Consider the following 14,434-nt stretch of genomic DNA (forward strand, 5'->3'; position numbering starts at 1 on the left):
CCACCGAGGTCAAACGTGTTTAGGACGTACTCCTGACCCACCTCCATGGTGGCCTCCTCAGACTGTTTCAGCAGCTCCTTTATGACTGAGTACTCTGTAAAAGGTTGGTTGATTGGGGTGAAGTAGTCGATGGTAGATCTTCGAGGGGGCTTGTAACCAGTGGCTGATACAAAGCCAGCAAACCCTGCAACAAGTTGCTTTGATCCACTGCTTCCCACCACTCGGACAAGTAGCCAGACACAATACACTTGGATGCAGTTTGAGTAGATTTTGATGTTTTCTGTGGGTGGAGTAAAAACTGCTCCCTCAGGAAATTTGGGGCCGACTCGGCTATAGATATGGACAGTGTTTAGGGTCTCAGGTATGTCTACCTTAAGAGAGCGTGCCTTGTTCCGCTCATAGAGTGGGAGCATTCGTTGAATTTCCAGAGAGTTGGAGGCATCAAATCCAGGTTTCACCTCCTGTATCATGATCCCACCGGTCCAGTTCACCACATTTGAGCCATGAATGTTTGTTGTTATTTTGTTCAGATTGTCCCACTCGAGATGAAACACACAGTTTCCCTCACCAGTAATAATTTGTGGACCGAGAGAGATGGAAACCTCATTGAGGGCCTGGGTTAGAGCGGTCTCAAGTTCCAAGCCAAAGTCGTAAGTTTCACAGTGACCTAGCCTACTGAGAATAGTAGTCAGTACTTTACTGCGATAAAGGTGACGTATAGTGGTACAGAGGAGGATATGCTTAGGCAACTTCCACTCTCCATTTGTCACAGCACGGGAGATGTCCTGAAATAATAAAGAAAGCAATTAGCATTGAAGTGTTCAAGCAACTATAGCGTACACAAAATAAAACATATGCAATATTTAAAGGTAAAACGTATATATAAGTGGAGAGTTGTCATACCTGACTTATAGACAGCACAAGGCATCTTGTCTTCTCACTCTTCTCCAAGTCAGCATCACCAGAAATCATGAGGGTCAGGAACCTCATGAGATTAGATGGGAGGAGGTCATCCAAGGACATGATCAGATCATCAGCTGTGGGAGGCCAAGGAAGAGAATTTGACTCTTTGTATGTCTTCTTGATTGTACCACGAAGAAGAAGGGCCACATCTTCATACTTGTCCGTGCTCCCCATCTTATATGCATTTCTCACTGCATCTGAGATAGATAAGCTAGCACTGAATACCAAGCTATGGGTGATACAACCCTTCAAATCTACTGTGACCATAGAAATGCCAATCCCCTCATGCTTCTGAAGTTTTCTCTTCAGTTTCTCACTTCTGTACTCGGGATTGGGGAAGCCATTTCTCTCCAACTCTTGGGTGTAGACAAGACGCAGTGATGCAAGCCGCACAATCTTGTTCTGTCTTATCACTTGATCTTGAATGACATCAAGTACAGCATTAAATGACATCTGATGTGCAGCAGCTATGGAAGTCTGCTCTGTTTCACTGACAGGGTTGGTAGCAAGGGCTTTACCTCGGGATGTGATATGCTTTGCATATTTCAGGTTGAATGACTTGCGACATGACTGATGGTAATTTGCTTCTCTCGCAAAAAGGTCCTCACCTTGCACCATGCGATGTAGACGTTGAAGTCCAAGTTCAAAGGCTTGAGGTGTAATCTGTTTCCATGTAGGCTCCTTCAATGATCCGTCCTTAGCCTTATAAACTGGGAACTTGATGCATCGTTCGGTCTTTCCCAATACTTTCACTTCCAGCTTTCCACAGAAGATACACTCTGGGGGGAACAGCTGCTTAGCTGAGGAGGACCCACATTTACGTGGTGAGCGTGATGTTGAAGCTTGCTGAGATGTCACAGTAGTTCCTTCCTGTAAGCGTCCCTGGTTCTTTGTAAACTTTTGGTAGAAGGCTCGATGATAGCCAGTTGTTTCTAAATTGGCACCTACAAGAGTCTCTGGAATGAGATTACAGATATCATCCATGAGAAACGGCGAATCAAGAGCTTCTTGGAGACGTCCATCACGAATGCTGTGTAGCAGAGCCAGCTTGTCAGTAGCAGACCCTTTAATTTTACTAAATGGTGTGAAATCTGCATGCTCAAAGCCATGTACATGTAAAATACAATTTTCAGGACCATGGTCTTTTGATTTGACACCATCATCTCTCTTGGATTTCTTTGTAGCAGGGTTGAACTCTTCATACTCACTATCATTTTCTTCCTTGTGTTTCTTTGATGTAGACTTTGACTGGGGCATGATTAGCAATGATCACCAACTAGCCAATTAGCTATTATAGTATAATGTTACAGGTCCTGAACAGTCAGGAGGACTGTAGCAGTTTAAAAACTTAAATGAGCAGTAAATGAGAGAGAAAGACAATAGTTAGTGGTAGTTTGCAAGATCCTCTTTGTTGTCCACAGTCGTCACGGCAACTCAACTCTCTCGAACTGCCACTCAGAATTCGGAAAATGCAGCTAAGCTGCCCAATGTAAACTCATTACAATACACCAATCTAATTAATAATAAAATTCATATACATGTAAACATAAATACACATATTTAGGTAAAAAGACGAAAGAAAAAAAATATACACATACTTATAAACAATCCAATATTCATGTGACCCAACTAAATGCAGGGTGGTCGGAATAACAGTGTTGACTTTCTTTTTCCCTAATGTCTTCAAGGCAGCTTCAAATTTGGTAGAGTCTATTTTTCAGACTAACCATCGATATCTCCCTTCTATTTTTTTGAGGATGATTAGCATGCATCAGTTTTAATTTCCCAGATTATCATCAATCATTTTCCGTTTCCCAGATTGTCATCAACATTGGCTGTTAGTAGGAAGATGGGCCGGTACTGATAGAGTGTGGCACTGGATTGCTCCAAACAGCTTTTTTTGTATTTTCGGTTTGCTCTGGACTTTCTGATGGCCTTCAGTGTTATTGACTGGTGGCAACCAATATAGCCAGAAAAGACATACATGTGACAATATTTCAGGTGGGGATCATCCACATTTGTTTATTAGACATCTTACAGACTGTAAAAATACAAAAGTTAGAATACATATATCAATAGGGTCCATAGGGGAGGAGTTCCAGTGATCCAGTGTCACCATTTTTGTAAATTTTTTGGTGTTAATTTGAGTTTTTATGCACTATACATCATCTAATCATGACAATCCTCATATCTATCAATTCCTCATGCAAAGACGAAGAGAAAATGGGGTAGATTGTGTCTGTAGGATGTATTGTTCAGATTCTATGTAGATTTAAAGTTTTCATTTTTCACAGCCGAAAATCAAGCACGGACCCAAAAGATGATACAAAAAATCACATATGGGACAATAATTAGCGTGGGGAACATCAAAATTCCTTTACTAGACACCTCAAGGATTACAAAAAACTAGGTTAAAAAAATATACCTTTCGGGCACAGGTGGACCTCCCCTTCCTACCCTACTATATGCTCCAAGAGACTTTTTTGTAGGTATTGGGTGATTACATGTATGTACAAAATTTCATACATGTACGTGAAACCTAGAGCCGGGGCAAAATATGGGGGCAATAATTTACCGAATTTGCCCCCCCCCCCCCCCCCCCCAATTTTGAAAACCATATCACACGTAAATTTTCACCACTTCTGAAACGTGTGCAAAGTTTCATGAGTTTTCGAGCACGTTAAGGCCCTCTAAAAAGCGATTCACTTTGGAGAAGAAGAAGAAGAAGAAATATAGCTGCGAGCAGCGATTACGGGCCCAAGGTGGTGGCACCGCAACCCCAGTGCCTTTAGTTGCCTAAAGGCACCGGGGTGGCGGTGCCGCCAGCTTTGGCCCTTCATCGCTGCTCGCAGCTATATATATATATATATATATATATATATATAGATAGATAGATAGATGAAAGACAGAAAATATTACTTGTCTTACCTTATTCTGATTTTATGATACACTCAAAATATTCCACAACAAATCCTTTAAATTTAATGTAAAAATAAAAACAAATGTAAGCAGTGTTGGGCTCACATAACCCTCTCATTAGAATCCAAATGTTTCAACATTTGCGATGTATTTGGATGCTAAACTATTCTTTATTAAGGCTTTGTACTTCACTCGTGTTCCAATATCGACGGATGGTAAACTATTCTTTATCATAGGCTTTGTACTTCTCTCACGTTCCAATACCGACGTAGAAAAATCATCCTCTTTACATGCGCAAAAATGTGCTTGGAAACATCACAGTGGAGCGGTGCTTACCGTGAATGGTACAAATTGTACTACTGACTATATAAACAGAGCAGTGTAATTTTTATATGTTAGGTTGACTATTTTATATTATATTTAATAAGGGCTATAATGAACAGGCTGTGATGTTAAGATTGCAATGCTGGAATGTGTGTGTGTCGCGGGCGCGATTGAACAGTGGACACATAAAAACATACATAAAATGTTTTAGTTCATTCCTACTTCCATAGGAATACATGGAAAACGCTCGCTCTACTTCGCACCATTATCAATGTCTGTGCGGACGTCCGTATTTTACTTTCGCTTATAACTTAGTGATTTAAAAGCCCTCAGCGCTGTCACACGTCGATTAACCGGTGGGAAAATATTCACACAGTCACCTCCCTAATATATTTATATATAAATACTATAGGCCTACCTGATTTTGAACACAAGAGGGCAGTATAGCACTATAAATGACATGATTAATTTATTTTTTGGACTAAAAAAACATTCTGGCTATTTTTAAACTTAAACATAATTTTTAAATTGAAAAAAGAAAGAATAAAAATGGGTTTAGTTCTGATATTTGTATAATTTTATATAGAAATAAATGGCGTATAATTACATTTTTAGAAGATATGAGGCTTTTAGTGTTTCCTTTTTTGACATTCCTTTAATCCCTCGCCATATTGGTTTATTTAAGAGGGGACAGTGCAATTTCATAAAACACATGAACAGACATGGTTAAAAAAAGCCAGAATTAGCCAAAAGGCTATTTTTCATCTGTAGTCCAGCTACAAAAATAATGTAGCCATAGCAAAACCGTTTGAGATATTTAATATCCGTTCACAATTTAGCATCTTTAATGTATTTTCATCATGTTGAAAAAGTTTGGTGGGAATAAAATAAACCACTTAGGAGGAGTAGCTAAAAACTCAGAGTCTGAAATATCCAAAAAATCCACATTCAAACCAAAATATCTGACTTCCTGTTGGTCGGAGCTAATGACTGTAAATTAGAAAGTTGTCCGGCTCGATGAGACCAATAAACGTTCTGATTTTTTTAACTGTGGGTAAAACTAACCCCCCAACTTTTGTCAAAAGCATTTTGAAAGTGACACACTTCCTGCTTCCAGTTGGTGGCGCTATAACTTTGACTCACAATAGTTACATCCATCTGATCGGCCTCTTACCACGAACACAATGCTGAAGTTTCATCAAGATCAGTTAATGTGTGCAGAAGTTATACCACTTCGTGTTTCTCTTTTCTCGCCATAAATTCATGTCCTCGACACGGCCAAACCGTTTGAGATATCAAAAATCCTTCCGCAATTTAGCATCCTCAATGTCTTGAAGTCATACACACCGAGTTTGGTGGCGATTGAATTAATTCTCTAGGAGGAGTGTTTTAAATTCCACAGCAAGCGTTCTCCAAACAACCCATAATAGCTGACTTCCTGTTGGGCTGACGTATAACTTAAGAGTGTGAAAGTTGTTCGGCTCAATGAGATCTATATGTGTATTGAGTTTCATATTAATTCATTCAAGCTAGTTTGATCTATGGACCAAGTTTTCGGACCCCATTCAAGGGGGCGCTGTTGAGCCCCCCTGCCACGCCCGGGTACCAGCTTCAGCCCGGCCCTGATGACCGCAGGTTCTGACCTGTGTGCAAAGTTTCAAGAGTTTTCGAGCACGTTAAGGGCCCCAAAAGCCACTGAAACCTTGAAAAACAATTATAAAAGCAAATTTCTCCTAACAGACAAATCCCCCACACCCCCCTACCCACACAGAGACACAGATACAGAGAGAGAGAGAGAGAGAGAGAGAATTCTCCAAAAAATCACATTCAAACCAAAATATCTGACTTCCTGTTGGTTGGAGCTAATGACTCTAAATTAGAAAGTTGTCCGGCTCGATGAGAACAATATACATACCAATTTTTGTGATTCTAGGAAAAACTAAGCCCCCATTTTTGACTAAACGTGGCGCTACTGAGCCCCTCACCACGCACATTTCTGAAACTTTGCACATGTCTACTGGATAATAAATGTTATGTGTCTGTCGAGTTTCATGCATTTTCAAGCATGTGAAGAGTCTCAAAAGCATCCGAAAAGAAAATTGAAGTTTGATGTGTTGCCACGGCAACAGTATCTAAGATATCAATAATCCTTTCACAGGTCTACATCTGCCGTGTGTCTACATTATACACATAAAGTTTGAAGCAAATCGGGTAAAAATAAGAGGGTGATTTCAAAGCATTTTGAAAGTGACACACTTCCTGCTGCCAGTTGGTAGCGCTATAACTTTGACTCACAATAGTCATATCGATGTGATCGGCCTCTTACAACGAACACACTGCTAAAGTTTCATCAAGATTAGTTAATGTATGCTGAAGTTATAACACACTTCCTGTTTCTCTGTTCTTGCCATAAATTTGTTTCCTCGCCACGGCCAAACCGTTCAAGATATCAAAAATCCGTCCGCAATTTAGTATCCTCAATGTCTTGAGTTCATGCTGATCGAGTTTTGTGGCGATTGGATGAATTCTCTAGGAGGAGTACTTCAAATTCCAGAGGATGCGTTTTTCAAACAACCCTAAATAGCCGACTTCCTGTTGGGCTGGCGTAAAAAGTAAGAGTACGAAAGTTGTTCGGCCCGATGAGATCTATATGTGTACCGAGTTTCATATTATTACATGCAAGCGTGTTTGATTTATGGACCAAGTTTTCGGACCCTGTTCCAGGGGGCAATGTTAAGCCCCCCAACCCCCCCCCCCCCCCCCCGCCACGCCCGGGTACCAGCTTCAGCCCGGCCCTGATGGCCGCGGGTTCTGACCTGTGTGCAAAGTTTCAAGAGTTTTTGAGCATGATAAGAGCCCCAAAAGTGCCCGAAAGGTTGACAGAAAAATAATAAATAAATATAGCTGCGAGCAGCGATTAAGGGCCCAAGCCGGTGGCATCGCAACCCTGGTGCCTTTAGTTACCTAAAGGCACCGGGGTGGTGGTGCCGCCGGCTTTGGCCCTTCATCGCTTCATATATATATAAAAGACAGAAAATATTACTTGTCTTACCTTATTCTGATTTTATGCTACACTCAAAATATTCCACAACAATTAACATTGATTAACCCGTTGATTAACCGGTAGTAAAATATTCTCACCATCACATACCTAGTATATTTTTATATACATACAATAGGCCTACCTGATTTTGAACACAAGAGGGCAGTATAGCACTATGAATGACTTGATTTTTTTTTTTAACTAATACTGTTTTTAAACTTAAACATAAATATAGCTGCGAGCAGCGATTGCGGGCCCAAGCCGGTGGCACCGCCACCCTGGTGCCTTTAGTTACACTAAAGGCACCGGGGTGGCGGTGTCACCGGCTTGGGCCCTCCATCGCTGCTCGCAGCTATATTTATATATATATATATATATATATATATATATATATATATATATATATATATATATATATATATATATACACATATATATATATATATATATATATATATATATATATATATAATAAATGTAATATATATATATAAAGTTATAGCGCCACCAACTGGCAACAGGAACTGTGTCACTTTCAAAATGCTTTTGACAAAATGGGGGGGTTACTTTTACCCACAGTTACAAAAATCAGTACATATATTGGTCTCATCGAGCCGGACAAGTTTCTAATTTACAGTCATTAGCTCTGACCAACAGGAAGTCAGATATTTTGGTTTGAATGTGGATTTATTTGCAAAATCGGCCTCTGAAGACAGAGAATATTACTTGTCCGATATTCACATTCCACAGCAAGCGTTTTCCAAACAACCCATAATAGCCGACTTCCTGTTGGGCTGGCGTGAAACTTGACAGAGGGAAAGTTGTTCGGCCCGATGAGATCTATAAGTGTACCGAGTTTCATATTAATTCATGCAAGCGTGTTTGATATATGGACCAAGTTTTCAGACCCCGTTCAAGGGGGCGCTACTGAGCCCCCCTGCCACGCCCGTTTCTGAAACTTTTCACATGTCTACTGGCTAATAAATGTGATGTATCTGTCGAGTTTCATCCGATTTCAAGCATGCTAAGAGTCTCAAACGCATCCGAAAAGAATATTAAAGTTTGATGCGTTGCCACGGCAACAGTATCTAAGATATCAATAATCCTTTCACAGGTCTACATCTGCCGTGTGTCTACATTATACACATAAAGCTTGAAGCAAATCGGGTAAAAATAAGAGGGTGATTTCAAAGCATTTTGAAAGTGACACACTTCCTGTTGTCAGTTGGGGGCGCTATAACTTTGACTCACAATAGTCACATCCATGTGATCGGCCTCTTACAACGAACACACTGCTGAAGTTTCATCAAGATTAGTTAATGTATGCAGAAGTTATAACACACTTCCTGTTTCTATTTTCTCGCCATGAATTTGTTTCCTCGCCACGGCCAAACCGTTCGAGATATCAAAAATCCGTCCGCAATTTATCATCCTCAATGTCTTGACTTCATGCTGACCGAGTTTGGAGGCGAATGGATGAATTTCCTAGGAGGAGTACATCAAATTCCACAGCATGCGTTTTTCAAACAACCCATAATAGCCGACTTCCTGTTGGGCTGGCGTAAAACTTAGAGCACGAAAGTTGTTCAGCCCGATGAGATCTATATGTGTACCGAGTTTCATATTGTTACATGCAAGCGTGTTTGATATATGGACCAAGTTTTCGGACCCTATTCAAGGGGGCGCTGTTGAGCCCCCCTGCCACGCCCAGGTACCAGCTTCAGCCTGGCCCTGATGGCCGCGGGTTCTGACCTGTGTGCAAAGTTTCAAGAGTTTTTGAGCATGTTAAGGGTCCCAAAAGTGCCCGAAAGGTTGACAAAAAAATAATAATAATAATAAATATAGCTGCGAGCAGCGATTACGGGCCCAAGCCGGTAGCACCGCAACCCCGGGGCCTTTAGTTACCTAAAGGCCCCCGGGGTGGCGGTACCGCCGGCTTTGGCCCTTCATCGCTGCTCGCAGCTATATTTATATATATATATATATATTTATATATATATATATACACACACATATACACATATACATATATAAATATATAAAAGACAGAAAATATTACTTGACTTACCTTATTCTGATTTTATGATGCACTCAAAATATTCCACAACAAATCCTTTAAATTTAATGTAAAAAAAAAACGAAAGTAAGCAGTGTTGGGCTCACGTAACCCTCTCATTAGAATCAAAATGTTTCAACATTTGCCATGTATTTGGATGCTAAACTATTCTTTATTATAGGCTTTGTACTTCACTCGTGTTCCAATATCGACGGAAAAAAGCATCCTCTTCACACGCGCAAAAATGTACTTGGAAACATCACAGTGGAGCGGTGCTTACTGTGAATGTACGAATTGTACTACTGACTATTAAGAGCAGTGTAATTTTTATATGTTAGGTTGACTATTTTATTATTATATTTTATTAAGTCTACAATGAACAGGCTGCGATGTCAAGATTGCAATGCTGGAATGTGTGTGTGTGTGTTCATGTTTTTCTATCCCGGTGGGGACTTCAACCAGAATGCACACAGACTCATGGGGACTCGTGTCACAGTGGGGACCTAAATAGAGGTCCCCATGGGTAAACAAGCTTATAAATCATACAGAATGAGTTTTTTTGGAAATGTAAAAATGCAGAAAGTTTTCTGTGATGGGTAGGTTTAGGGGTAGGGTTAGTGTAAGGAGATAGAATATACAGTTTGTACAGTATAAAAACCATTAAGTCTATGGAGAGTCCCCACAAAGATAGTAAACCGTGTGTGTGTGAGTGTGTGTGTGTGTGGGGCGTGGGCGCGATTGAACAGTGGACACATAAAAACATAGTCTGTCATTATACAGGACGACATTCAAACTGCAAAGTGTTAACTTATATTTGTGTACAGTCGCAATAACATTGTGCTTTTGTAAAATAATTTCAAGCAATCCACCCCCTGAAAGGCGCTAATTTTAAAATGAAACTAAAATGCTCACGACTGCACGGGCATTCATAATGGTGCGCTTCCACGGCGAGGAACGAGCAGAACAGAGTAAACGTTTTTCAGTTAATTCCTACTTCCATAGGAATTCATTTGAAACGCTCGCTCAACCACTATCAATGTCAGTGCAGATGAACATATTTTACTTTCGCTTTTAAGTTGGCAATTCAAAAGCCCCCAGGCGGTGTCACACGTTGATTAACCGGTGGTAAAATATTCTCACCGTCATATACCTAGTATATTTTTATATAGATACAATAGGCCTACCTGATTTTGAACACAAGAGGGCAGTATAGCCCTATGTATGACTTGATTTTATGGGACTAAATAGTACAATTACTATTTTTAAACTTATAAATAATTCTTAAATTTAAAAAAAAATGTAATTCCTGTTGAGCTGGCGTAAAACTTAGAGCACGAAAGTTGTTCGGCCCGATGAGATCTATATGTGTACCTAGTTTCATATTATTACATGCAAGCGTGTTTGATTTATGGACCAAGTTTTTGGATGCTATTCCAGGGGGCGCTGTCGAGTCCCCCTGCCACGCCCGGGTACCAGCTTCAGCCCGGCCCTAATGGCCACGGGTTCTGACCCGTGTGCAAAGTTTCATGAGTTTTTGAGTCTGTTAAGGGCCCCAAAAGCCCCCGAACCCTTGAACAACAATAATAATAATAATAATAAATATAGCTGCGAGCAGCGATTGCGGGCCCAAGCCGGTGGCGGTACCGCCGGCTTTGGCCCTTCATCGCTGCTCGCAGCTATATTTATTTATATATATATATATATATATATATATATATATGTATATATATATATATGTATGTATATAAAAGACCAAAAATATTACTTGACTTACCTTATTCTGATTTTATGATACACTCAAAATATTCCACAACAAATCCTTTAAATTTAATGTAAAAATAAAAATGAAAGAAAGCAGTGTTGGGCTCACGTAACCCTCTCATTAGAATCAAAATGTTTCAACATTTGCGATGTATTTGGATGCTAAACTATTCTTTATTATAGGCTTTGTTCTTCACTCGTGTTCCAATATCGATGGAAAAAATCATCCTCTTCACAAGCGCAAAAATGTGCTTGGAAACACCACAGTGGAGCGGTGCTTACTGTGAATGTATGAATTGTACTACTGACTATTTAGAGCAGTGTAATTTTTATATGTTAAGTTGACTATTTTATTATTATATTTTATGAAGGCTATAATGAACAGGCTGCGATGTCAAGATTACAATGCTGGAGTGTGTGTGTGTGTGTGTGTGTGTGTGTGTGTGTTCATGTTTTTCTATCCCGGTGGGGACTTCAACCTGAATGCACACAGACTCATGGGGACTCGTGTCACAGTGGGGACCTAAATAGAGGTCCCCATGGGTAAACAAGCTTATAAATCATACAGAATGAGTTTTTTTGGAAATGTGAAAATGCAGAAAGTTTTCTGTGATAGGTAGGTTTAGGGCTAGGGTTAGTGTGAGGAGATAGAATATATAGTTTGTACAGTATAAAACCATTAAGTCTATGGAGAGTCCCAACAAAAATAGTTATCCGTGTGTGTGTGTGTGTGTGTGTGTGTGTGTGTGTGCGATTGAACAGTGGACACATAAAAACATACTCCGTCATTATACAGGACGACATTCAATCTGCAAAGTGTTAACTTATATGTGTGTACAGTCGCAATAAAACACAACATTGTGCTTTTGTTAAATAATTTCAAGCAATCCTCCCCCCAAAAGGTGCTAATTTTAAAATTAAACTAAAATGCTCATATTAGCGATTTAAAACGGTGCGCATCCACGGTGAGGAACGAGCAGAACAGAGTGAACGTTTTTCAGTTAATTCCTACTTCTATAGGAATTCATTTAAAACGCTCGCTCAACCACTATCAATGTCAGTGCGGACGAACATATTTTACTTTCGTTTTTAAGTTGGCAATTCAAAAGCCCCCAGCGGTGTTACACGTCGATTAACCGGTGGGAAAATATCCTCAGACACATACCTAATAAATGTATGTTTAAATACAATATTGGCCTACCTGGTAAAAAGTTTTATATACTATTTTGATGTCCTTTTGGACACAAGAGGGCAGTATAGCCCTATGTTTGCTTTTTTGTTGAACCAAATAGCACTAAATAGCCTGTTTTTAACTTTTTCATTCTTCTTGAATTGCAAAAACAGAATAAAATGGGTTTAGTTGTGATATTTGTATACTTTTATATAGAAATAAATGCTATATAATTAAATTTTTAGAAGATTTTTAGTGTTTCCTTTTTGGACATTACTTTAATCCCTCACCATAGCAAAACCGTTTGAGATATTTATTATCCATTCACAATTTAGCATATTTAACGTATTTTCATCATGTTGAAAAAGTTTGGTGGGAATAAAATTAATAGTTTAAGAGGAGTGGCTAAAAATTCAGAGGCTGATTTTGCAAAAAAATCCACATTCAGACCAAAATATCTGACTTCCTGATGGCCGGAGCTAATGAATGTAAATTAGAAAGTTGTCCGGCTAGATGAGAACAATATACAAACAATTTTTTTTTACTGTAGTTAAAACTAACCCCCCCACTTTTGTCAAAAGCATGTTGAAAGTGACACACTTCCTGCTGCCAGTTGGTGGCGCTATAACTTTGACTCACAATAGCTACATCCATCTGATCGGCCTCTTACCACGAACACACTGCTGAAGTTTCATCAAGATCAGTTAATGTATGCAGAAGTTATTCCACTTCGTGTTTCTCTTTTCTCGCCATAAATTCGATTCCTCGCCACGGCCAAACCGTTCGAGATATCAAAAATCCGTCCGCAATTTAGCATCCTCAAAGTCTTGACTACATGCACATTGAGTTTGGAGGGGGCACGGTGAATTTTCTAGGAGGAGTATTTCACATTCCACAGCAAGCGTTTTCCAAACAACCCATAATAGCCGACTTCCTGTTGGGCTGGCGGAAAACTTGACCAGGGGAAAGTTGTTCGGCACGATGAGATCTATATGTGTACCGAGTTTCATATTAATTCATGCAAGCGTGTTTGATCTATGGACCAAGTTTTGGGACCCCGTTCAAGGGGGCGCTGTTGAGCCCCCCTGCCACGCCCGGGTACCATCTTCAGCCCGTCCCTGATGGCAGGGGGTTCTGACTTGTGTGCAAAGTTTCAAGAGTTTTTGAGCACGTTAAGGACCCCAAAAGCCCCTGAAACCTTGATTAACAATATAAAAGCAATAGTCAAATCTCCCCCTCCCCTCACTCACACAGAGACACAATGAGAGGGAGAGAAAATTCTTCAGAAAATCCACATTCAAACCAAAATATCTCTCTTCCTGTTGGTCAGAGATAGTTAATGTCAATTAGAAAGTTGTCCGTCTTGATGAGAACAATACACATACCAAGTTTTGTTGCTGTTGATAAAACTAACCCACCCCACCCCCTCACCACGCCCGTTTCTGAAACTTTGCACATGTCTACGGGCTAATAAGTGTGATGTGTCTGTCGAGTTTCATCCAATTTCAAGTATGTTAAGAGTCTCAAAAGCATCAAAAAAGAATATTAAAGTTTGAAGCGTTGCCATGGCAACAGTATTAAAGATATCAAAAATCCTTTCACAGGTCTACATCTGCCGTGTGTTTACATTATACACATAAAGTTTGAAGCAAATCGGGTAAAAATAAGAGGGTGATTTCAAAGCATTTTGAAAGGGACACACTTCCTGCTGCCAGTTGGTGGCGCTATAACTTCGACTCACAATAGTCACATCCATGTGATCGGCCTCTTATAACGAACACACTGCTGAAGTTTCATCAAGATCAGTTAATGTATGCAGAAGTTATAACACACTTCCTGTTTATCTTTTCTCGCTATAAATTCGTTTCATCGCCACGGCCAAACCGTTCGAGATATCAAAAATCCGTCCGCAATTTAGCATCCTCAATGCCTTGACTTCATGCTGACCGAGTTTGGTGGGGATCGGATCAATTCCCTAGGAGGAGTACATTAAATTCCACAGCATGCGTTTTTCAAACAACCCATAATAGCTGACTTCCTGTTGGGCAGAGCTAATAACTTAGAGTGCGAAAGTTGTTCGGCCCGATGAGATCTATATGTGTACCGAGTTTCATACTAATACGTTCTTGTATGTGTCCAAGATTTAAGATTGTGTTCTAGGGGGCGCTGTCGAGCCCCCCTGCCACGCCCGGGTACC

The sequence above is a fragment of the Squalius cephalus genome, assembly GCF_949319135.1.
Source record: "Squalius cephalus genome assembly, chromosome: 10".
Taxonomy (NCBI): Eukaryota; Metazoa; Chordata; class Actinopteri; order Cypriniformes; family Leuciscidae; genus Squalius; species Squalius cephalus.